Source organism: Halyomorpha halys, unplaced genomic scaffold (genome assembly GCF_000696795.3).
Source record: "Halyomorpha halys isolate HHAL.00 unplaced genomic scaffold, Hhal_1.1 Scaffold46.1, whole genome shotgun sequence".
In the NCBI taxonomy this organism is placed as follows: domain Eukaryota; kingdom Metazoa; phylum Arthropoda; class Insecta; order Hemiptera; family Pentatomidae; genus Halyomorpha; species Halyomorpha halys.
In genome coordinates, this window is record NW_027109456.1 from 738,106 (window position 1) to 765,236 (window position 27,131).

Here is a 27,131-nt window from a genome sequence, read left to right on the forward strand (position 1 = left end):
ATATATACACACACATATACATTGTCTGATGAGCTACTCATCACTAATAAAAGTTTACTTATTGATTTTCGAGAAGTATGTAACCTCTCCCAACTCAGCTGCTGAGCGTGGAAGTGGTGGTTGAACGGGAGTTCTAAGCAATTCAGCACTTTTTTTAATGATTCGGAAGGGGAATAACACTTTTCTCTTTTAAAACTAGTCAATCACAAGAATATTAAACAATTTATGCTCATCTGAAGATAACCACCTCAATAATTAATAATTAAATTATTTGTTAATCAAAATGTCTGCATTCGACATAAACGACTTCTGCTCTTTACGGCTCAGCTTGTCTATGAGATCTAGGTCTAAGTTCAGCAAAAAAAAGGTAAATTATAATACATAATAATACTTAATTTGCTTGAAATAGACTCACAAGCTACCAATATCCAGTATGCCTAAGTTACATACTATAAATGAGGCACTTCGTTGTAAAACATGGTAAGTGAAAACTTTCTCAGCTTTAAAATGATTTGTTAATTTTAGCCAAAATTAAAACAGGAGCAGTTACTATAAAATAAATCCGCTATTATTCCTTTAAAAATACAAATATCCTAAAAAAAATTATGAAATGAACCACTCAAAAACTTCAATTAACAATAAATGTCAGATACTTTTTTAAGAAAGTGTGCCTTATAGAAAAATATACTTTATGTTCAGTTTTTCATATTTCTGCATAATGTTGTTTTTGCCGAAACTTTCATTTTAATTTAATTTGGCTTCCTATAAAACACCATGTTCAATTATATTTTTGTTTCGCATTCCAGAATTTATTTTTTAAATTATATGTTTGAGGAAATCTTATACATCATAATGAATCACGTGAAAAGGCCGTATATTTCAAGCCATAGTATTTTTTTCTTGAGTTAATAATAAATTCAGAATGAGTGACTAATTATACACCCCATCCAGGCAGAGGAGTAGAGGCCAAGATGGGCGAGAAGAAAAAGAACAGGAAGAATAAGCTCCATGGAAACATTCAATAATCTATCGGTCATATTCATAAGTAAAATCTTAACATCTATTTCTGGTCTATGTTATGCTATTAAAAATAAATAGACATATGTGAATTTAAATACTAACCCAACTAAACCACATAGCTCCACTTTTAAGCCAAAACCCTAAACAGTCAGTTTCTTTTGCATTAATTAATCAAGAATAGAGGTTTCACCATGATAATTAATTTCAAAACGCTTCACAAATCCAGTCCACATTAGTCATACAAGAAATAACAACTAGCAATAATCAATTCTGATAGTATCCCCAACATAAACCCAGGGAATATTTGAATTAAACACGATACTTATATTTGATGCTATGCTATCAATTTATTTTCAGTGTTAAGCTCACTGTATTTTTCCATGCTAATTTTAATGTAAGCAACTGTTAACTTTGAATTATTCTTTAGAACAAACGGTCATTAATATGTATGTAGTAGAAATTCACCATAAATCGGTCAGTTACCTTCACTTCAGATAATCACCCCCAAATCCCGATATTGTATTAGTGTTTGGCAAACACACCCTATTGTGTGCGCTCTCACTCCAACAAGGTCGATTTACTTCAGATGAGATTTAGTTTTGGAACCAATCCATTCGGTTCCATACGTATAATTACGAACCAGCAATAACATACCATTATACTCAAAGCATAATGTTATTTTTAAACGATTAAAATAAGAAATGAATTTCATTATTTAAATAAAATTTCTGAAACAGTGATTTTTCTGATTTTATTTAAATAATTTTTTTTTTTTCTAAATCATACACTTATGAAAGGATGATTTAATCGAACAATTTAGAAGGCTGTACAAAGCTGAATTGAGGGAACTGCACCCGCTAAATGTAAATCAGGATATAGCATTGCGGGCGAATAAGATGGTGGGAAGTGGGAAGTGTAAGCTTGAGGGACTTGGGTTCGAATCCTACCTGGGTCAGTCATTTAATTCAGGGCAACAACGAAAACTAAATCTTGACATTCCCATTCTGTAACTGCATGGGCCTTATGTGAAATACTTGAGCTAAAAAACAGTTCAAAAGATGGGGTCTAAAATAGTTCCTCAAAACTTCTGAGGATGTAAAAGAGATTAAAAAATATGCAATGGGAGTTTTTTCATGCTTGTCTAAACTTTTATATATACTAATAGACTTATACATAAGGTAAGATTTAAAATAACACAATTTTTTTTTCAACGATTATTCTTTTTTTTTTAGGAAGTCGATGTAGTAAAGTATAAGATTAAGTAAATTGATAATTAGCGAATTTGGTAAGTAATACAAATGTAAAATGCGACAAAATGAGACTTACTACAAAAATAAACTAATGAATTAAAAAATCATAAGAAATGATTTTTTTTTTCTCAGAATAAGCCTTCCACTTAAAGAAGGGCGGTAAACTTTATTTTATGTAAGTTTGAACGCCGAAGCTAAAAAAGTAAGGCGTAACGAGGTTAAAAGCAACTTTGAAGCATTAGGTAAGAGTGACGAACGATATTGTGTTATATCCACTTCAACAACTTACAGGGAGGAGGCGAATATAATAAACGAAAAGTTTCTCTTCAATATAAAATATTATTCTGACACGAAATAAATTATTTGTATTAACCCTGGAAACATAAATTTACATGACTTTACAACAACCGGACATCCTGATTATTAAATATTATAATTAATTCTAGAATGATCAAATAAAATTAAGCTCTCGTAGAATCTGATTTCCTTTCCTCTCTACCCAACGACGTAGGTTATGTGAGTGTGCCTCCAACGTAATTGTATATGACCAGTCATGAATGGAAACCTTCGGCATTGTCAAAATAAAAGACAATGGGCCAGTTTTTAGGCTTAAATGTTTACATGTTTCACCGAAAATTGTCTTTCACCAAATTCATCTGCGTATTTTTCTTGTAAAAAAGGAATACATTTTGAATAAATGTTCTCTTTCTCTGTAAATAAATGTTTTAATTCTGAATAAACGTTTCGAATCTTCGGATCCACTATAAGTAGTTGCTTTTCAGTCAAACTAAAAGCAAGGATGTCTACAAATCTTGCAGAGTCCTCAGTATCTACAAAAATACACTTTCTAACAACAATTTTTTTTTCTCTCCAGCAGTTCAGCTATTCCCTTCGTTATATTATTTTGCCGGCGAGAAACAAGGAGCATCTTGTTGGGATATTATCTCAATACATGAGCTGGGGTCTCAGACTCTCGGCCACATTATAATATCCTCGTTGCGAAATTCTAACATTTTTCTTATGCAAATGTATGGCAAAAATATAATAGGCCATCATAGATTCGACAAATCTTCTCTTCTCTACTTGTCCCAGCTAAATATTTTATATGCTTTGTATTTCACTAAAATTTACATCCAGCTCGTAACTAGTTATTCAATGGTAAATTGATATAGAACAAATATCAATGTACTTATTGATACTACCAACTAAAAGGCTCAAATATAGATTCCATTATTTTTAATTGGAACCCAAATATATTTCTAATAAAAAATATAAAATAAAATGCATCAAATAATACTTTTTATATTATAGCTTTGATTAAATCATCTTAGTAGATTGTAAAGCTTTTTTCTATATAAATATAGAAGTAATTTGTTGATTAATGTATTGCATTATACATATACAATTTACATTATATCTTCGTTTGCCGTATGGCATTATAATATGAGCAAACATGGTCCGCTTAAGGCGGTTATACATTGGTAGCATGATAGCTGGGGGGGCTTACAAGAATTGGGGAGGGGCCATTCCGACTGGTGATTGTGGTGGTGTGATGACTTCAAGCTGCAGAGCCCGAAGTCCTTCCCTCGGCGAGAACGTCTACCAAGGGGACAGTGCTTTGCCACCTCCCAGGTCTTGTTGGAGGGGTGATTTCTCTGAATAGCGGGTTGGCACAGGCCTTCAGCCCATCTAAGAATTTGATGTGCCTTCGGCCTATATACTCCGGCACACAGAGTAGCTGGAGTTCCTGGTGAATGTTGGTGTTTCCTCTGTAGAGTTGTTCCACGGACGATTCGGCGGAGGACGGAATTCTGATAGCTCTGCAGCTTTTCAAGCGTGGTTTGGTAGAGGTGACGCAGCAGAGGTGCACCATAGAGCAGAGTCGGGCGGATAGCCTTGTAGATTTGCAGCTTCATCCTTAGTGAGAGTTGTGGGGATTTCACGAGATGGTAGAGCCTGTAGCTCTTCTGGCGGGCCAGCTTAAGTCTCTCCCGAACGTGACTGGAGAAGGTGAGGTGCCTATCCAGTGTGACGCCCAGGTAGAGAATGGAGTTGGAGATTTGCTGGTCGACTTCATCCACTTTGAAGGTAGGCAGTGGCTTCTTTCCTTTTTGGAACGACATCACGATGGCGTCCGTTTTGCCGGGGTTCACCCTATCCCAATACTTTTAAGCGCATTAGAGATGGTGGCTGCAGCTTCTTGAGCGTGAGTTAGGGCCGTCTTGGCATTAATGCTGGAAGCGTAAATGGCGACGTCGTCCGCATAGACTGCTACCACTGCCTTTGGGTGTTCAATGGCTACTATAGGTGCCGTAAAGACGACAAATAGTACTGGACCTAGTACCGATGCCTGAGGTACTCAGCAGGTGGTGGGGACTGGAGAGGAGAGGGGCTTTACAAACTATCATTACCTTTCTAGAACCAGAAAGAGAGAGTGAGAGTGAGAGTGAGTGAGTGAGTGAGTGAGTGAGTGAGTGAGTGAGTGAGTGAGAGAGAGAGAGAGAATTAAAATTTTTATTATGAACTCTTTCCACCGATATTCTTCAATTAACAACTACATTTTTTTTTCGTTGTAAGCAAAAATAAATGAATAAAATAAGTTGTTTAAAGGTTTCAAATTGAAACATCAACAATAAATATTATCAAAATAATCAAATTTATGTGACACAGTATTTGCGAATAAAAATAATTTATGACTTGACTGCATCCTTATTTATCAATTTTTCTCAGTTACAAATAAATCACTTTACCTGTATATCACTTTTTAGCACCATTTAAAAGTTTCTTTACCAATAAATTACACATTCTACTCATAATTTATAAGGATTTAAATATACAATGACAACATGTGATAAGAAGACCCTGATAGAATTTCACGATAAAAAATACAGGAAGCAGATCTATTCGTTCCTGTCTAATATAGATGTAAATGAGCTGTACCTAATCGTTTTCTTTTTAAGTTTTTCAGAAACTTAGTTAATTCGTAGATCTAATGTGAATGTATATTGAAATTTTAAATATTCCTATTTTTTTTCTTAATTAAATCCTAAATTATTCATCTATTCTTGTTTCTCCGTACCTAGAACGAGTCGGTTTCCCTAGAATATGATCTTTATTTAATTTTTATTTTTTCAAACTGGGATAATCTCTTGAATATTCTTGTGTGGAAGAAAATGGCTGTTCACTGTTATCAGAAAAAGAGAAACATCAAATCAAATGAATTTTAAGAAACTGAAAACGAAATTGTGAATTTCGTTTTGTGAATTCTATTACTTATTTTCGACCAAAACATTTGTAGATATATATTCGGTCGAAAATAAATAATAAAATCACCAATTAATTTTGAAATGACCCACAGGAAAACTGAAAAGCCCTTGTTATAAGAGGAATGATAAATATAATAATGTACCATTTCATGATTAGTTTATAAAACCTTTTCTCTTTTTCTCTAAAATAATTTATGTTTTTTTTTGTTTATTTTACTGTTGGGTATTTATTAGTTGTTTTATTATCATCTGATTCTTAAGAATCTCTAAAATATATATTATTAAGTCGACAAAAATATATATCATCTCTCAGAGGGAGAGAATAGCTAGAAGCTCTAGGCGTACATACTGATTATTTCAAACTCTCAAGGACCTAATCCGTGCCCCTATTTATACCTGTCTAGTTGGTCCGTAATTAGACAAGGTACGGAACAACAATGTGGGAAATACCCTACTCTAGATAGGAACACGGGGTAGGTAAACGTTAAATCCTTTAATTAAAGGGAAATCCTGGAAGCTCCCCCACAAAATACCAGTATACAAAGCATCCAATTCTCTAAAATACCATTGAATTTCAAAAGTAAATGCGTTGAAATAATTATAATAATAATAATAATAAAGAAGGCCTAATGAAACCGAAGGTTCGATGCCGATACCACCAAACGCTCTCTGCATACATCCTTCCAGTGATCCCCCTCCAAACCCAATTTCACTAAATCAGTTTTAACGCAATCCTCCCATCTACCCCTCGGACGTTTACCCGTTGATTCAGTGTTTATTAACATTTTAGGGATCCACTTGTTACTAAGCCCTACAACCTTACACGCCCATCTTATACGCCGCAATGCTATAACTTGAATTATATTTACCGGGTGTAGGTCCCTTAATGTTGTGAAATCCTCTAAATTCGCTCGTTAATTCACCATTTTTTGGTCCAAAAATTTTGCGTAATACTTTATTTTCAAAAACCTTAAGACGCTGTTCATTCCTTAGTGTAAGAGGCCACGTCTCACATCCATAAAGAACAGTGGGAAAACTAATAGTTTTGTAAATTCTAATTTTTAAGTTTTTCGATAGAAGGCGCGAGCTAAGCAGTTTCGAAATTGAAAAATAACAAACATTTCCCGCCTTCAACCTAGCTTTTATTTCCTCATCAATTTCGTTTTTTCTAGTAACCGGAGAACCTAAATACTTAAACTTATCTACCTTTTCAAACGTATTTCTTTCTATATCTATATCACAGAAATTGCTCGGGTTTCTACTGCTAACCATGTATTTTGTTTTATCATTATTTATTTCAAGACCTAGTTTCTTACTGGAGTTTATTAACGTGGTTGTATTTAGTTCTATAGGTTCTTTGTCCTCACCCAATAATACCAAATCTTCAGCATGTTAAAATAATTAGACCAATTTTTATCACAAAAATCCATTACTTTATCATTATTATCAACCTGGAAAAAAAATTAAAGTTGGAGGTCTTGAAATCAGACTCGACTCCTTGACCGGTGTTGGTGAGATAGCATTAAACATACAATAGAGATACATGAAGAATTTTCTATCAAATGTTAATACACTCACTGAAAGATTTTTTGACCTACTAAAATTTATAAATGTCAAGAATCAATATTTTAAATAAAAAAACTAACATGCATACATGCATGTCAATAGATGGGGCTACGGATCATGCTGAGAAGGAATGACACTCATATATTGCTTATTTTTTTTTTTTTTGTTTTATATATTATTAATATTCATTACTGTTCCGTTTAAGCGATATATACAAACCTAATGCCCCCATCTATTCATGCATATGCCACAGAACAATTAATATGTCCCAATGTGGCCAATATAGTAAAATAGACACTCTCTAGCTAGTGTAGCGTAAAGAATAAAGGAGAAGTGAGCCATCTTTTCTTCTGTGAGATTTATATATTATCTTCGTTCTTCTCCTGAATTCAAGTTGCGAGATTAAATCCAGGAAGTGAGTCCCTGACTAGGGGCGAGATGACGAGAGAAGAAAAAAAAGACGAGAGGAGATGCCGAAGATAAAGATGCCTTCAGTCACCTAATTGAATTCACTTTAGCAACAATAGCCATCTTCATGCACTTTGATGCATCAGATCTTTATGCACGGGGTGTGGTCAACAGAAAAAAACACACATGAACACAATATTATGTATTTGTGCCGACGTTTCGACCAGATTTTCAGGTCCTTATCAGGGAGTCCTAGGCAGAAATTCAGGCTAAAACTAACTTCAATTTTATCTAGTTTATTATTTATATTTTATGTTTTAATTTTATTCTATATTTTTTATAAGGAAAAGTATATTGGGTTAAGGGAGAAAATATAATTAGATATATAGATAAATAATGATAAAAAATTAAGGATAATAGGATAGAATAGGATAAAAAAAATTACAATGTTTTATTGAAAGAAAAACTAAAAGAATAAAAATGAAAAAACGATAAAAATTATATATTACTTTTATATGTTGTATATTTACTGTAATATGCATGTATGTAAAAAAATTGTTTAATTAGGTATTAACCAATACAGTTGGGTAGCACTACGGTTTTTTAATAAAGATTTTCTCTCTGAACATGAGAAGCTCCCGTAATAATTTTTAAACAATATCTTTCCAAAAGAGGATTTATGGACTTATTATAGAAAATTCCTCATATGTCGTTTACCGTAGTTGGGATAAGAACATTTTTCGGCCAGAATCGTAGACTTTCATCAAAGCTAATTTTTTTACGGATGATTCTGCCACCTACTGACCGAGTTTTATCTCTGACTGAACTCACTGCTACCATCTTGATTGATCATATAATTTTAATAAAAGTCACTCGCAGGTGTTGATTAACCAATTAAGCCTGCTTATGGATACAATAAATCTGAGGATAATGAGAGAGGCGATCTATTTAGTAAGAGGAGAAGCAGAGTTTACGTTAATGGAAAGTGAGCCACTACCTGAAGATTAATGGCCAAAGCTACCCCCAAAACCTAATTATCCTCTCCTACACAGTTAGCTTACTTGAAATGTTCCAGATAATTGTCATACCGTCATCAGATTTAGACCTGTGATTTTGTTTTATTGCTATCATTTTAATTATTTCAACATCATTTTAAAAATCACTAAAGAAATTTAAATTGATACAAACAAACAACTCGTATTACATTACTTTCTGCATTAGAAAATTTTACATACATATATATATCTTCAGTAAAAAGCCAAAGTGGGCTTATATGTAAATTTTACAATATAAGGCTTTGTGGCATATTAATGTGTTTCTTTTTATTCTCAGTTACCAGTCCAACTACTTACACTCATTCTTAGTATTTTCAATATTCATACAATAACATCTTAGCATAGAATAAATAGCCGACCACAATCTAACTTTTAACTAACTGTTATATTTCTGTCATACTTTTGCAGAACAAAAATGTAGACATTTTGAACAAGAAATAATATTCAACTGAAAGGTTCATTTGGAAAATTAATCAGAGGAGATATTATCATAGTGGATAATATAACATATATATTATGAAATGAGTGACGATAAACTTCAACTTAAAGTAGGGCGGTAGATGACAGTTATGTGATGCGCGGGCCGTCCGTAGCTCAGGTGGTTGAAGCGCAGGTCGGTTCGAATCCGGCAAGTAGGGTGGACTTTTTTTATTTCGTGGCGGTTCCAGGAAATGGAAAAATTGACCCTCCATAAACAATAGTTACAATAGGTTGGTCACCTCTAGATACCCCCCCCCCCCCACGTGCATGTGATGCATGAACCGCACCAAATATTTTTTACAACATAATAAACAATTTATGAATTGCAATCAATTAGATCCTTTTCGCCCCTACTTTTTTATTAACTTATTTCACATAAAGTTTTGGCCAACCTGATCATCACGAAGTACAATTCTACTAATTAACAGCTTCAATTACTATCTTGCTATCACTAATTATGAAATCATCGGTAGGCTGAAATTTTAATGATGTAAAATAAATAAAAAGGTTGAGACTTTAAGGACCAATTTATAATTATTGGTAAAGATAACTCGTTTTAAATAAGATTAATATAGATTTAGAAAAACATTTCGACAAAGTACTAATGAAAAAGGTAATGAAAACTGAAAAGGCGAATATATAAGAAATATAAAAACATTTGTATTTTATTATCGAGCAAAGAGAATATTCAAGTTAGGTAAAATTAAATAATTTAAACATCATTACATTTTTATTCGTTCTAGGAGCACCATTACTTTATTACATTAATTATTAATTATTAATTAATTATACACCATTACATAGTTTATTAAATTAATAAATTATGTTTCTCATCCTTTAATAACTAGGCGAATCGGTTTAATTTATATTATTATTCACTTTAATTTAGTTAAAACAATAAACATTACTGTAAAATTTCAAATCTCTATTAACCAATAGTTATAAGCTATTTATTATACAACATCAATACTACCTATTTATAGAATTTTCAATTCAATTGGGATCTTTCCCAAGTCAAATGTTTTTCCATGTGAATTAGGAATCATTTCATAAAAATTATCAAAATATGATTATTTTAATTTCAATAATGGCTTTTCAAATACATTTGGCGTAATTATCTAATATTTACATCGTTTATTAGATAACCTATGAAGTGATTACTGTAAAGAGATATAGAATAAATGAAAAAAGACTATTTATTATTTTTTTAAATTTAAAAAGTCAAATATTTTTTTTTTCCATTTCAATCGAGACCTTTTCCAGTTCGATTGAAACTTATTCCATTTTATAGGAATATAGTCCGAGTAGCAGTCAAAAAAGGTACAAAAATAGTAGAAGAAACGTAGTTATTGTTAACCAACGTTTCGCCCTACTTTGCAGGACTTCGTCAGGGCTTGAAACAAAGATGACAACTGAGATGAAATAAATAACAACTCAGTTGTCATCTTTATTTAAATCTGACAGCCCTGAGGAATCCCTGCAAAGTGGTGCGAAATGTTGGTTTACCCTAAATAGTTTTCTTCTAATATTTTGACACCTTCATTGAGGGCCATCCATCTTCTCCCAATATAATTCCATTTTAATTAAAACCTCTTATATTTCTATTATAACCTTTTTCCTAATCAGCTGTAACTTTTTCCATTCCAATTGCATTTGAATTAATTCCTAAAAATCATATTATGTTTCCTTTATTAATTAAAAATAGTTATATTAACATCCACAATGACTTTTCATATTCATTTGACATTTATGAGGTAATCTATATTAAGTGCAAATTTCAACTAGATATAAAAATAAAGTGTTTTACTTATTTTTAACAGCCTTTATATTATATATTAACTATTAGAAAATATTTTGAAAAATCTTCTCTTAAGCAATGACCCCTCGTAAACCAGGAAAAAATCACTATTTTATTTGTATTATTTCTAAAAACGTTTTATAACATACTATTGAAAAAATAATAATAATGCATGATTCGATAGACATTCTTATCTCATCTGTAGTTTTTAGTAGTTTTTTTTACTTACGAGTCTCAAGAATAATGCATTGATATGTATATATATATATTATATATATATAGAATGTATTTTGTTTCCTTAATTATGTTATTTTTACTTACTTATTCAATTACCTATATATTCATTTCATTTTCAACTTTTTCATCAGATTAATTTTATTAATTTCATTCTGTACAATCATTATTTTTATGTCATTCTGTTTATATTTTTTTTTTTATTCATTGCTTGTTATCTTGTTCTATGTCAAAATATAACACAAATATGTTATTTCAACTTATTTGTGTTATATTGTTACCTAATCTAGCCCGAACCAGATATCAATCCTTCCATTACAAACTCCCTAACCACTCAAACCCATTAGTTTCCAATCTTGCTTCCTCTTTTATTCCGGACAATCCTCCGAGGCATCTGAAAAGAAGATGACCTCGAGACCTTATATTTAAAAATGTTTTTAGAGTGCTACCAATGGGTAGTTTCTCTACATGCTTGTACCATACCATCATGATTTCCTCAAATTTACTTGATGTATTTATGTACAGTTGTAAATATCAATAAATAAATTTTAAAAAAACAAACATTTTTTACCGCATCCTCAACCATCTTCTCCTCATATAATTTATCCACGGTCAACTATCTCTCATCACTGTAAAATAAAGTGTATTATTTAGTCTGATTTCCTCTCGTTGTTATCACATACACGCATAGAAAGTTATAGTTATGTTGAAACTTTAACGAGCATAATTACCACCAAGAGTGCTTTTGGTGTTTCTTCAAAACAACTGCAAAGCTCTTAAGTTTAGGTTGGAAGTTTAGCTCTAAACATTCATCACATGACCAAAGTTATAAAAGGTTTTTAAAGAAACATTAGTGAACACACTTATCAGCACTAATGTTTGATTATAATCAACAAATAAAAAATCAGAATGTTTCCTAATCTTAATGATCCTTCTTAAATTAAATTCTTAATAATTTTTAGTCGATAATAATAAATATGAATATGATTTTTTTTTTATTAGTTCCTGTTTCCAAGATACAGGAAAAAATCGCATACATAGTTCACAACTTTCCTAGAGAAATGAAAAACAATCTTACACGGCTAACTCTTTAAAAGTCATTATCAACATCATCTCTACTTGAGAATAAAGGTGGTATTTCATTTTGGGGTCATAAAGATTCCTTGAGGTGAGAAATTAATAATATTTCTGTCGTGAGGACTTATAGCGGTTTTCTTAACGAAGGTTTTTTTTCTTTATTTTATGGGACGTTCAAGTCTTTATACTAAGAAAAATGCCTCTATATACTTATGTATAAAGTGATATTTACAAAGGTGAAAAGTATTTTCATATTGAAAAAGCTTACACACTATTTAATCATCATCAACATGAAGAACCTGTTAACATATGCGATATTTAAAGTAATCTACGTTAGAACCGTATGTTTTTGGCAGTTTTTATTAATTAATTAATTTTAAAACCATCAATTTTTTTTTCACAACTAAAACAATAAAAAAAGTTAGATGAAATATAAGAACGTGACATATGAAAACTACGTCAGATATTAAGTAATGTAACAAAAAACATCTACTTCCATTGCCAAAAGTAAATATTCTTACTGTATTATCATGACTTAATCGACTCATTATCACTCCAATAAATTGCATGATAAAGAGAAAAGAGAGAAATTGATTAATTATTTATTATAATGTTTGTTTGAGAGTGGTTTATTTCATTGTTTTTTTTATTAATTAAATTGTTTCCTTAACAACATACTGATATTTTTGGCTATACCTTAAATATTTATGTCAAGTTAAAATCTTTCTTTTAGCCTAATATACATGTCATATTTTTAAAATAAATTAAATATTAAAATAATATCATAACAGTTTTAAATAATGTTTTTAAATAACATTTTATATTTTAAATCTAATACTTTTTCATATAAATGACCTCTCTTCCACTTATAAACATCATTTATAACAGAACCTACCTTCAACAGGTCAGGACTCTGTTATCACTTTATCATTAAAAATAATTTTTTTACATATAAAACAATTTAATTAACATTCAATTTTTATTTATTTACTTATAATTTATCATTTTTTAATTCCATAATTACTGTATTTTCATAATACGCGTATTTTTTTTTACATTCATATACCCACACATTCATATACATAACCCCTCTCTTTTTTTATTTTTTCACATATGCACTCACCTATACATGCTTTTATATGTGTATATATATTATATAATATCTGTAAAATTCAAGGTTTTGAACATTTATCTATTCATCAACTTTTTTCTAACAATTAAATATTTATTTTACTTAAAATTTCAGAATAATGGTGGTTTAGTCCAATGGAATCTGATTTGAAACCAATTGTATAATTTATATTATCTGAAATGTAAATTGATTCTAATATTTTTCTTTTAAAATTATTTTCTTTATGAAATGACCTAGACATTTTCAAAATCAAAATCATGTTTATTTCGAACAACATGTACAAATGCTGTTTTCTTTGGGAGAGATTGATATTCAAAGCGAGCAAAAAGCAAAAATTCGACTAAAGGTGGAGACAAATGGAACCTATCATTGATATTTGCACGAATAGTGGCTGATCTGACAACAAAAAAAGTTGTATTTCAGATATACAATAAATTTTACTATGGATTGGATTAAATTCGTAATAATTCTAATAGTTTTGGGGAAGTCTGTAGGACGATTTCAGTAAAGAAAGTAATAGCAGTTTACGGTACTATTTTACTATTTTTTTGTTACTTTAAAATACTTTCAATTCTAAATAAAAAAACTGATTTTTTTTAATTGCAGATATGACTAATCTGATTATTATAAAAAAAAAAAAAATATGTAGATTCGACTTCAAAATTAAAAAAAAAAACCCTAAGACTATACATATATTTTAGACCATAAGCGTAGCTTTAACGTCAAAATAACATAAAACTAATTTTTAAAATTAAATATCAAGGTAGTCTGTGGTGTTAATTAATTTAGTACCTAAATGGACACATCGGCCAATGATTGTCATAAGTAATTTAGTAACAATATCCAAATGGATATCAATCAAATTATACTGTGACCTATGGCATCTCACCCACTAATTTCAGTAAATGAGTATGTTTTTTAAACTTATTAAAAACGAAACAAAACAGAAAAATAAAATTTTAGATTGATATACTAAAACATGTCTATATTTAAGTAGATATGAAGACTGGTAATTTTTTTTTTCGACACATTAAAATAAAATCAATAAATATGGTATAAACTTTGATTTTTTTATTTCATTATTACGGTGGCTCTACAGACCAATCTTAGTCGATTTGGCAAGGTTGGGAAAGCTATTGAAAATCAGTTCACAAATGACGAAAGTATATTGGCCTTATTCTACATAGGACCGGTAAAGTGGTGTGGATGGGAAAGTGGGGCGAGTGAAGCATGAGGGTGCCCCCATGGGTTCGCCATGATTAATGCCGAAGCCCCGTGAGATGGGGCACCTGTTAGCTCTCCGGGAATCGGTTAGGTATGGCCTGTCAGAGTCCGGATCATTACTCTCTCCAACCATCCTGTCTGTCCTTTATCCATGTATTTGCTCTGACATTTATCGCTGCCAACGGCCACAGGTTTACCTTTCTTTAAACTAAAGGAAATTTGAAGGGGATTTTATTATCCTTCAGTCTATGTTTTTTTGTTTTGTTTTTCAAGACGACATAAAATATCAAATTTAAAAATTAATTAAAATATTTATATAGTTTTATTGAATAAACTCTTTAATTAGTGTCAGATTGACGTTCTTCCTGCTTTTGAAACCCGCGAAGACTGGATCCCAACCTGCCGACTGCAGATCAATATGCTTGCTTGTGCACTTGGGCACTAATCCTAAGAAGACATACTGTATTATTTTCTGTATACTCACACTCCTCACCTCCTCTAGTGAGCACCTATGCTAGCAAAATAGCACCAACTACGGCGTGGAAACTCCAACAGTATCAGAGTAGAATCCTGAGGCGTATTAATATTTATTTTTACACAACACTTAACAAGTTTTATGAAAACTCACTTATTTATGTTAGTCGCAACAGAAAAAAACAAAAAAGATACGATTAGGAAATTTGCAAATAGTGTAACTAGTGAAAATTTATAAAAACGTTTCACTTTCTTTTCGTTTGAAAAACAGAAGAAAAAAAGCAATATTGAGATACATTTTAAACGACGTTAACTCTTCTTCGTGACTTAGTAATAAGATTTGAATAAATGAGAACTTCCGAGAGTTGTGTAATATTGCAGCTTAAAAATGGCCCAAATTATTTTTAAGCAGGTTAGAATCAGCAATTACGAATACTTTTAATATAATTTCCTCCCAATAAAGTAGACAAAAAAACTGAAACTCTTTGAAATTTAAAAAATAAAAGTCCTTCCAATCTTAAGAAGTTCTAATATTAGGTAGCCTTGCTCGTCTATTTCGGTAGACAGACGTAAAAAGTAGCCCATTTCCCTCTAAATGATCAAGACAAAAAAATTAAAACAATGAACCACTGGAATCGTAAGATTTTACCCACTTAATGTAGAAGGATTAGGTTCTCACTTCATAGAAACTTGGTATTCCATAAATCTCTCATCACCAAATCATGATTTGCCCTCTAACTTCCAATCCAAAAGATTTCCTACTCATCGACTCCTTATTCATAATAAATTTTATGAATATCATGATATAATAGTTCTAGAAGTGAAGAGCCTTATATAAAGTTACACCAGTTTCCACTGTTATCCAATATGCAATAGCAAATATTTAGGTCCAATATTAAGTTCCTATTTCACATTTAAATGTAATTAATAAATGGTATTTGGTCCTGGTGCGGTCAAATAAAACTCAAATAGTAAATTGGTGTACTATTTTTATTTGAGCCAACGTTTCGCCCACGTTGCAGGGCTTCGTAAGGGCTGTTTTGACAGCAGTCAAAGTCATCCACTCTGACTTTGAATTCCGCAAACAGCCATGCAACGTGAGGCGAAACGTTGGCTCAAATAAAAATAGTACACCAATTAATATTTGAGTTTTATTTGACCGCACCCGGACAAAATACCATTTATTGATACACACTGTTAATCAGCAATTTTCCATTAAATATAATTAATTACAAAAGACCAACTATAATGCCTGTCAGAACATACGGAGTTGAGCTTTGGGGCTCGACTAAACCTTCGAATTATTCTCTTATCCAATCTTTACAATCCAATATCCTTCGGAAAATCCTCAATGCTCCTTAATGCCACAAATAAAATCACATATAAAGACCTTAATGTTCCATATGTAACCGATCTAGGCCGAACCAGATATCATTCCTTCCATTATAAACCCCTTAACCAACCAAGCCCACAAGTTTCTAATCCTGCTTCCTCTTCCAATGCTGACAACCCTCCGAGGCGCCCTGAAAAGTAGATGGCCGCATGAAATTTTAATTTTAAAATGTTAGAGTGCTACCAATGGTAGTTCCTCGACACGCCTGTGTCACTCCATTAGAAAAAAAAGATATCATTCCCAAAATATTCCGGCCATACTATTAATTCTGATCATCGATACGGATCTGAACATGTGCCTCCTCCCTACCTTCATCCATATCCCATACTCCATTATGTTCAGTAAATATGAACTTTAATTTTAATCTGCGCTATTTTTTATCGCTATGCCAATACTTTATCTAAGTAGAGAGTATTTAAACACTTAAAAATTCATTACAGATATAATTAACTGTTTAAATATTCCTTCAAAACATTGCATTTTAAAACAAGTTCTTTTAGGCTAAAATAGTAGCAGACTAGTTTGTTAAGTGGTCTTTAGATAGTTAATGATTAGTTTATGGCACCCTATAGTTTGTTCCCGCAATTGATTTTGAGTTAAGAGAAAGTTCACGTACAGGCTTCTCTGCTGGGTTTTCAGGCTAGGCAAAGGCTGAGCACCACTAATACGTGGAGCCCCTTCACAAATAGAATGCCACAAAACCCACAGTTCACATAGTCTTGTTTACCGGATTTCTCTCTTCTAGTGAAGCGAATAATTAGTTACATTGTTAACTATAGTTGCTTTTAGAAAAGTCTTGCGCTAAAAACATCATGTTTCCAATGAACTAGCTTGAACCTACAACATCGAAATTTAAAATTCATAGGCCAATCAAGCACTAATTTAATTTCTAATTTAAAAGAAATATAGCAATATACGCTAATAATATCTTATAAAGGTACAAATCTTTTTTTTACAACTTGTAACGACTTGGTATGACTAGATTTTTGATAAAACAACAAAATATTTTTATTTTATTACATGTATTAATTTAAAGACTATTTTTTAAAAACTATTATATTATTGTTATTGTTTAAGATGAAGACAATTTATTACAGCGATCGCCATCATTAATCAGAAAAATACGCGATATTTCTTTTTTTCTATAAATTTGAGAAAGATGTTACCACCAATATTTACAAAAAGTTCCATAACAAATTTCAAATATACTTGAAAAATTTAGGTGATTTCAGTTGATGGATAACTATTTATCAGTCGAAACTGTTAGTTTAAATTAGAAGTTAACATATGATACTGCTAATTTTCAATATCAGTATCTTTATTTTAGAAAGCATTTCTCATGTTGTGGATTTATAATTTATCATCAGAGGTTAAATGTGTTATCTAATGATTGTTCGTTGATACATAACCTAAAAGACTTTATTTAAATATGTGATATAATAGTAATCTATATATGTATTATATAATCTATAGTTTAGGTCAGTGGTAATGAATGGAAATGAGACGTGGCCTCTAACCAAGGAAAACAGAAGAGCTCCTACTGTTTTGGGAGAGGTAAGTCCTGAGAAAGATCTTTTGAGCCGTTAAAGAAGAGCACAGGTGGAGAATCAGAAGCAATGCCGAACTAATAGAGTTGTATGGAGAGCCTGATATCCTCTGTGCTATTAAGACGAGCAGGCTGCGAAGGTTGTGTGGTGCGAAGGAACATGTGAAAGAATGGAGCACAGTAGGCTGCCTAAAGGGATGCTAAATAGTGCACAAAGAAGAAAAAGAAAACAGACTTTAGCCATGAGTCAACCCACTGAGTTATGGAGCCCTCCTAGAATCCAGCTAGCCTCTTAAAGTGGGTACTGTTAATTGAAGAAACATCTCGTGGTTGAGTATGATCTCGAAAAAATCACCTGGTTGTATAATTAATGTTGTTCTAAAACTATATTGACAGATGCTCCTTTCTAAGTATTAATCCCTGACCCTATATGTGTTTTGGTGGTTCACATTATTCTATAATTACAAGTTAAGCCTCCAGTCGCCAAAACCAGAAATCACCATGAAACCGCCACTCTCAGATAGGGGCTTCTCCATCTTATCTTAAAAATACATAAAAATCTCAAGGAGAGACAGAATAATTTATTACAGGAATCTTTCGTTCCCGCATATCCTATGATTGAAGCTTATATTACATAACCTTGAAACCATTAGTAAGCATTAAGAATATGGAGTTGAAAAAAGTAAAAATTAAAAATTTTTAAAAAAAGTAAAAAATTACTTATATCAAGCTAAATTTAAAAATTAGCTAAGACTTTACAATTTCGCATTAAATTTCAATTCCAATTAAAATTACGTAGTAAACTAAACTAAACCCTATTGGCGGGTGTACAGTGCCAATTTCCTAATTTTGGCAATGAGATTCTAAATTGGCAACTAAATGTTTCATTAAAACATTTATTTTATTTAAAACATTTATATGAGGTGTAGATAGATGACCGTAGATTACTGATAGGAGAAGATGACCGGGGGGTGCGGTCAGCAAAGAACAACATAAATAAACAAAAAAATATTTATTTATGCCGACGTTTCGACCTCAGTTTCAGGTCATCGGGGAGTCAAGCGTAGAAGGTTGGTTAAAACCAGTTTTAACCAGACTCCCCGATGACCTGAAACTAAGCTCGAAACGTCAGCATAAATAAATATTTTTTTGTTTATTTATATTGTTCTTTGCTGCCCGCACCTTCCCGCCATCTTCTCCAATAAATTAATTTATTTTTCACAGTAGATTAATAACCAGGAATGTTAAAAGGTGGGGTTAATATAGTATAAGTCAAAATTTCAAAATGCTCTGAGCATACAAAAAAGAAAAATCTATGGTACCCATTTTCTCATTTAAACTACTTTTCCACTTTCCCCAGATATATAACGGATATATATAATAGAGATTTATTCATAGAATATTATGTTTAACTAATTTACTCAAGCCGAAATTAAAAAGGCTATTTATGAAAGAATCGATATAATTGGATAAAATGAATTAAGTACACATTGATAAAAAAGGTATATGAAATAAATTAGTGACTCTAGTAAAGGTTTTAATACCAATAACGTATAACGAGTCCGAATCAGTGTTTTTTAATCGGATCAGTCCAGGTTAAAAATATGACGGTCTCGTTCTCCACTTTTATTTCATTTATCCCTTGAATGCATTTCACTCTTTGAAGGTTTATCTCTGCGGTGTACGATTACTAGGAAAAAAAGAAAACGCATTCAAGAGGAATTAAAGTGATCTGGTCGAAAATATTGAGTTACAATTTAAAAGATTTTTCTTTTAGGTGTCCATATTTGCCAAATCGTGAGACAAAAAAATAAACACATATGGAAAAATAGTACCTGGATTTAAGGAGTATCATTTTATTTACAGAATAAAATAAACTGAACTTATAAAATAATGACTATCCAGATTTAGGTACATTTATAAAAATAACGGCATAACTTCCAATGGTACGTACGGATATCGATATTAAAAAAATGTCAAAATAATTTCATTACATCGAAAATTTCATTTACGTACAATAAAATTTAAAAAATACATAAAATATTTCTACAATTTATTTTTGTACTCAAGATCAAGTAATTACTTAGCTGCAAACTTCTGACATTTATTTGCTTCATTTTTTGACTTTCACTAGTTTTTATTTTTACAGCATAGCAGCCTTCAGCTCAAAAATTAAAACAATGTAATGAAATAAATCATTTAAACTTAATAAATTTATTGATTTTTTAAATAGATTGTTGGAAGATTGTCTGGGTGACGGTCAATGAAGTTATCGAAATTGTAAAATAAAACTATTTATTGTTAACCAACGTTTCGCCCCCCTTTGCAGGGCTTCGTCAGGGCTGTTTTATCGTAGTACAAAGGTCAAATCATTTGTTTACAAAGAACTGTCTGATTGTAGTACAAAGGACAAATCATTCGTTTACAAAGGACAGTCTGATTGTAGTACAAAGGACAACTGAATTGTCCTCCAATTAGACAGCCCTAACGAAGCCCTGCAAAGTGGGGCAAAACGTTATCAATGAATAGTTTTCTTTACTATTTTATTGACCGCCACCCAAACTATCTTTCTTTTTCCACTTCTACTTTCTTCTTCCGATTTTCCAAATACATTCAAAATTTACAACTAAATGAATTAAACACTTTCGCGTTTGAAAATTTTGATCAGAAGGTAGGATAGGAGGATAAAAAATGTGTTGATATCTTTCGAAACATGGATGAAAAATGTACGAATTAACATTGAAAATTTTTTACAGAGTTACAGTAACAGCTGAATTAAACTTAAAATTAAGCTCTATGAGTACAAAATTATACTCATATGCACAAATAAAATACTAGTACACAATTATTTAGATAGCATTAATCACGGGTTGCCGATGAGTGTTGCCTGACACTTCAGTTCTAATTTTTATTTAGAATAGTCTCAACCGTTGATTGACGTTTTGAAAAAAATATGGAATAAAAAATTAACGATTCTCAAGTCCGGTTTGTATTGGACTTGAGAATCGTTAATTTATAAAATATATATAAATAAAACCAGGCAACCAAATTTATTCCTAATGTTCAATGCAAAGAGGTACAAGGAACTTGGAGCAAAAGAATGATAATAACTTTTCTTTGTTCATAACATTACAATCAATACCATACTATTATATTTCAAAAGAATAATTTATTTTTTGTTTTATAATAAATATCTTTAACACAATTAAATAATTGTCACTTTTGATAGTTCACAGATTGCACAATAATAAGTAAAAACTATTACCGTTACGAAAGTTATGAAAAACTAAGTTATTGCTAACGAACGTTGACTTTATTTAATGTTGTTTGAGAAATTCATCGATTTAAGATATCAAATAAAAATAATTGAGGAGTTTTCAGTCAAAAGTCAATATATTCACTCAGACAAAAGTATATTTCCCCACATATTTCCGAAGGCATGGAAACAAGCTATTGATTCACTGCTCCTCAAGCCAGGGAAGAAAGGGGACTTTTCTGAGCACAATAGACCAGTTAGCCTCCTTTCACAGGAAGTGTGAGCCTCCTTCACATTTGCAAGGTGTTTGAACGGTTGGTACATCATTAACTGATGGGACACTGCGATGCTGCAAAGGTAATTCCACCGGAGCAATTTGTTTTTCAGAATGGTGTATCTTGTGACCATCACTTAGCGAAACTCCAGCTGTACACCATCGAGCAGATGATAAGGAATAGAGCGACGGCCTTAATATCCTTAGACTTTAGCCAGGCGTTCGACAGCGTTTACAACCACTTATAAGTTGCTTTCGTCGGCTGGAGGAGTTCAAGTTCCCCGCTGCCATATGTCAACTGATTAGAAGCTCCTGAGTGGAAGACCCTTCGTCGTACAAGTTGATGGAAGCACTATCGCCTTCTGGCCCCACCACCTGCAGAGTACCACAAGGTTCTGTGCTGGGACCCTTGCTCTTGGTCACCTCCACTGCGCCGATCGTGTCCCCAGAGCATGGAAAAGCAATGAAAGTATATATAATACATCTCATGCATTATATAAACTTTTACTGAGTATTCTCCTATTATATATGTATGAAGTACTAACTCCATTTTAATGAAGGGATCGAAAAAAATAAGAAAAAATACTTATTTTGCCTTACTTAACTTTATTTTATTCCTCTATTCTAGTATGTTACTTACAAATTTCATTAATTTTCTTTCTCTTTTTTCCATAACTTTAATTTAAATTATTATTATTAAATGAAAATATCCATATTATTTTATTATATTAAATTAAATATTTCTGTTTTTGTTTACATAACTTCATAGTTTTATTTCCTTTATCTTGATATTTTACTTGCATATTTAGTTACCTATATATAAGTTTTATTTCCCACATCTTTTCAATAACAATTTTCAGTAAATATAAAAAAATGTAGTTGGAAACTTCTTAATTTAACTTCTTACCTTATAATAAATTAATCATTACAATTAAAAATTTTTTCAACCAACATAACACGTTTTTGAGAAAAAGAGCTAAAATAAATACTTATTTTAAATTTAATGATATCACCTTAATTGTACATAGAGAAATTTAAACAGTTAAATATAAAAACCTGAAAGATTATGTGGTTCAGTAAATTGAATGAACAAGATCCTAGAAAACTAACAAATGAAAATTTAAAAAGGGCATTTAATCTAAAATTTATCCGAGAGTGCTTAGAGGGATGCTTACACCACCGCCCCATGCAATCCTTAAAGCTTAGTGGGATTCCGCCTCTTTCCATTACCCCTTATTTCAAATTTAAGCTAACAACGCGAGAAGAAGCAGGAATTTGTCACTAAGGAAGAATGTGAGCTATTAATTCTACTTATAAACTATCATAAACATCCACAATTTCCTCCAACTTAAGTTCTAGTGCTCTTACATTATGGCTAATGTTCCACCAAATACAGTAAATAAATGTGGTACTATCTAACGATCTTAAGTGTTTCGTACTTCACAGAATTTGTGTTGATATATTTTGTATATAAAGATAAATGAAATCTTTATCTTGAGCTTTACTATTAATTAAAATAGTACATAGTTTTAAACTTTAAATATATAATAATTAGTTATTACAACTAAAATTCCAAAAAAACTTGTTATACTTTAATATATTTATTTTCAGGAAGTCAATTTTCGTTTGTTTTTTTTCACTTTACACCTGAACAACGTTTTGGGCTCTTTTGGTCATTATTCAGTTCTACGTGTCCATTCGTGTTTTTTAACTTATTTATTCATTAAATTTTTTAATAATTATTTTTATTTATTTTTTTTTACTTATTTATCCGTTCAAGTATTTCTTTTAACCAACTTTTTATTATATTTTCCTTTAAATTTATGTATTAATTTTGTTTTGGTAAAATGTATTTATTTGCTTGTTTTTCGATAAACTGATCTACTGCTGTGAGTATTATTTCTCTGGTTTGATCTCACATTGTTGTCTAATAGTGAATTTGTTTAACGGGTCACTGGAGAGGATCTGAGAGGGTGAATTCCGGAGAGTGAATTTGTCGATCAAATGAAATAAAAATTGTGAAATGGAAGGAACAAGAAAGGGAAAGAAAAAGATAATAAATTGAAATATCTGTATTTAGTGAATAGACTAGAATTGATTGTAAAAGGAAACTGTGCGGAAAAAAAATGTTTTCTTTCTTTTTTTATTATGTTATGTAAATATAAGTAATTTATATATGTCTAATCAGGGATTGATTAGTATGCTGTGTAATGCAGCAACCCTATGCATTTGGGCAGCATGGATGAATAAAGCATTTCTTTCATTAGAACTATTTCCAATCAACAATTAACATATTGTTATAATCAATAAAATTTCTATCGCACATAAATAAATATATTTTTTTTACACATTTAGATAAAATAATTAATATTTAAATGCATATACATAATTTCATTAATTTACGATCATCTAACAAACCTAAACGTTACTTGAGATTGAGCCAAAAAATCTTAGTAATTGTTCATATTTTTTATTACCTTATCATTAATTTCTGGACATCGAAGATTAATAGTCATTTTTAAATATTACCAATAGATTATAATCCCAATTTATTTTGTATTGAACAACTCTTTTTAATTCAATTATCCTTAGAGTGGTTAATGCATAGGAATTGAAGAGAAATAGTGCAATTTTTTTTTTAATTATTTTTTAAAGTGGTATTCGTTTACTCTACCCCTGATATATGCTTAGGACATCTCAGGTTGTCGCGGCACCCAGTTTAGAAACTCTTGTTTTAACCTTTTAATCGACTAAAAAAAAAAAAATCAGACCACCACATCATTACACAATCACCAACCACTATCATTACACAAATGTTTATTGTTTGAATTAATTATTTATTCTATCAGTTCATACCTAATAATAAAATATCTGTTGTGTCTACTCGCATAAGTTATCACTTTCCCTTTTCCTGCTATAATTAAGATCTATTCGGAAAATCAATCAACTAAAATGGGGCAATGAGCCTCTAAGCAATGAAAAATGCAAATTAACTTTAATTTTTTAGGGTAGGTTCCGTTAAATATGAGGTAAATGTATACTAGTTTAAAATATAAAAAAAATCTTAAATTGATTTCAGAAGTTAGACTTTCTTGTATATTTATTTTAATCCTTCTTGTGACTCAGAAATAACCACAACATACCTCGTACGTTTCATCACAAAAAATTCCTTTAGGCGAATGAGAGTGTTTCGAAAAAGGCGATACAGAAAGAATAAAATAACATTTCGAAAATATTTGTCAACAGAATAATATTTTTAATTTCTATTACGTAGTAAAATAGTGAAAAAAAATTAAAACATTAATTATAATTAACAAGATAAATCAATCTACTTAGAGTCAAGCTGAAAATAAAACACACAGCTACATCAATTAATGTGTACTGAAGTTTCAGCCTAAGTTTTATGGTACAAACTTGTGAGAGTTTTAGAGCATGCAAAAAAGTACTAAAGTGAGCTTAGATGTGGGAATGATAACTAATTACAAAAATATTATATGTACATCAAAACATAAACTTAGAAATAAAGAAGTCACACACATAATAATAAAACAAAAAACGTTTCATTCTGTAATCAATTAAGTGAGGAACAACTAAGCTTCTTGTTATATCTCATGTGTTAAACCCCTCCTTTTTAAAATTTATTTTTTCTGTTTTTCCTTCTTTTTTTTATTATTCGGTGCTATTTAATTTAACTTTCCATTTTTTTATTTATTATCCCGTTCCCGTTTCCTTTCCGTTTATCATTACTCTCTATTGACTGACGGCATGATATCTTGAGCTCAGGTATCTCATGTGCCCAAAATCTCTATATTTTTATTTTACCATTTATAAACAAACGGGATATAGCTTGCAAACTGTTGAGTCTATGCTAGTTCGTGATAAATTTTTCAGAAGCATACCGTCACGTGAGGTGTACCTCAAGGAACAGTTTTATCACCTGTCATCTTCTCTATCTACGAAGTGGAGAAAGAGAAGTACAAATACCAAAAAGAGACCACCTCCACCAACGCAGACAATATTTATATTTATAGTAGTGGTCGCATCCGAAACTACATGCCAAGGAATCGTGGTGGAATTACAACAAATGAGCATCTAAGTCAAACCGGACAAGAGGAACTGTATACTATTCACCTTTCAAGGGGAGAGGAGTTTAGAGTCCCATGTCTTGAATCAGATTTTCTAACAGCACATTAAAAAAGCACCCCACCAATGAACATATAAGATTTTTTAACACGTTAGATCATAACAATCAGCGACGTTTTAATCTCTTCTAGCTTACCTTATTTACTGACACTCCTTCCACAACGACCCCATCTAGGACCTGCAACAACATATTTACTAGTTAGTTACATAAAATTTAAAGCAAAATTTTATCATATTTTATTAATATAGAAAAACAGATTAACCTAAATCTATATTATTATTTCATGAGGCTAGTAGTAATTTACTTAGAAAACTAGAGTGTTATTGTTTAAATACATAATAAATTCAATGAAACTCAATTTAGTGGCTAATTTTTTATTTATATTGCACAGTATTTTATAATAAATATTTGTATTGTAATTATGAAAGAGGGTTCCAATTTGAGACGGAAATTGTGACATTGTATAGTATATCATACCTTAGAGATCACAGAAATTTCCTATTTTGAAAAAAAAAAAGTAAATAGGCACTCTAATTATAAATATTAAGATTAAAATAAATATTAAGATACAAGAATTGAACATTAATAAAAATAATGATGACTTATCCAGGAGCCATCTCCTTTTGCCAAAGCTATCTTTATTTACAATAACCACTTCAGATTTTAAAAAAAACATTATTAACATAGCTCGGCTAAACAATATCTCGATAGAGCTAAAATAGAGTTTAGCTGTAAACAAGTCGCATAATCAATATATACCCAGCTCGAATGAATAAAGTGTAAATTATTGAAAACATACCAAATATTTAAGTATAAACATTAAATATGAAACCTTTTTAAACAAACAAAATAACTATTAGCGTTTCATTCCACTTTGTATCTATTATTCTATCTGTCTTTGACTTATACCTAATATATTATGAATGGTTTAAAAAAACATTCTAAAAAAACTTTCTCTTTGACATATAAATTGTTGTTAAAAATGTTAAAATTATAAGGGTAAATAGTAAAATAGCTCTATGATTATAATTTTTTATGATAAAAACCTCACCTGGAGGAAGTACAATGGAGTTCAGTTACAAAAATAAAATTGTTCAAGTGAAAATATTGAAAATGTAAATAGAAGAAATTTAATATAGATTAAAATAAAACACACACTAATTAAAAAAAAATATATAACATGAATAAAAGAAAATATGATTATTATATATATTATTATTGGGCGACAGACCGTGGAGGTCTAAGTCGTATTAGGAAATACATCGCGCGTTTCTGACATGGCTTTTTCGTAGCTTGTGTTCGTCACTTCCACGCCTATTTTTGTGAGCGCCACCCATTGGCTAAAAGGGCCTCACGTGCACAATGCTTGGGGGGAGGCTGTGTGTGAGCTTTGTATAATTTTATACTTGAGAAAATTCCGGATAGGACCAGGCTCGAACTCACAACCTTTGGGGTGGTAGACAGGAGCGTCACCAGATTGCTACCGTCGTCCCCTTTCAGTATGGGTATATAATATCAATTATATATATATATC

General features: G+C 31.0%; 1 protein-coding gene across 6 annotated transcripts in view; it reads right to left on the reverse strand.

Moving 5' to 3' along the window:
• Pde9 (phosphodiesterase 9) overlaps positions 1 to 27,131 on the reverse strand; it is a 681,542-nt gene that overhangs the window by 338,112 nt on the left and 316,299 nt on the right. For all 6 annotated transcript variants that reach the window (XR_010843511.1, XM_067047644.1, XM_067047645.1 and 3 more), the window contains one exon: positions 25,733 to 25,774. The gene's annotated coding sequence lies outside the window, so the exon portion shown is untranslated. The remainder of the gene's footprint in view (positions 1 to 25,732; positions 25,775 to 27,131) is intronic.